This window comes from Monopterus albus, unplaced genomic scaffold (assembly GCF_001952655.1).
Source record: "Monopterus albus unplaced genomic scaffold, M_albus_1.0 scaffold316.1, whole genome shotgun sequence".
In the NCBI taxonomy this organism is placed as follows: domain Eukaryota; kingdom Metazoa; phylum Chordata; class Actinopteri; order Synbranchiformes; family Synbranchidae; genus Monopterus; species Monopterus albus.
In genome coordinates, this window is record NW_018128196.1 from 172,655 (window position 1) to 173,145 (window position 491).

Genomic DNA, 491 nt, shown 5'->3' on the forward strand with positions numbered 1-491 from the left:
GTGGGGGCTACAAAGGAGGGGGAGGAGGGTACAGAGGGGGTTACTAACGGGCTGGCGGTGACGACCATGTCCATCGGTGATGACCCATGTCTGGCTCTGTTCTTTGTTTGTTTAGTAGCAGCTCAGATCTTTGTCGTCGTTGTACAGACAGATGTGTGTGACCTTCAGATGTATAGATGGAAAACGTGTTAGTCCAGCTGAAAAGTCAGTGTTGTTGTGAGCTGTGTTTGTTTTCAGTGATCAGTTGTGTAACTCAATAAACCTCTAATACCTCTGGCTGATGTCTCAGACTGTTTGGTCACAGTATGAACCAGGACCCTGGCTGTGGGGGTCCACCAGCTCCCCCAGTACGGCCAGGGCCAGAAGAACCTAAGGTGTCCCGGGTCCAAATAGCTGGCTCTGTCTTCTGTTCCTCCCTGGTTGGCTGTGTGGCAACAGGATCAAACCCACATTCACTTAGGAGGATTGATTGATTGATTGATTGATTGATT

General features: G+C 49.7%; 1 protein-coding gene across 1 annotated transcript in view; it reads left to right on the forward strand.

Annotated features, from left to right (window-relative positions):
* The window catches only part of dhx9 (DEAH (Asp-Glu-Ala-His) box helicase 9), an 18,507-nt gene that overhangs the window by 17,431 nt on the left and 585 nt on the right, over positions 1–491 (forward strand). The gene's annotated exons all lie outside the window — the stretch shown is intronic.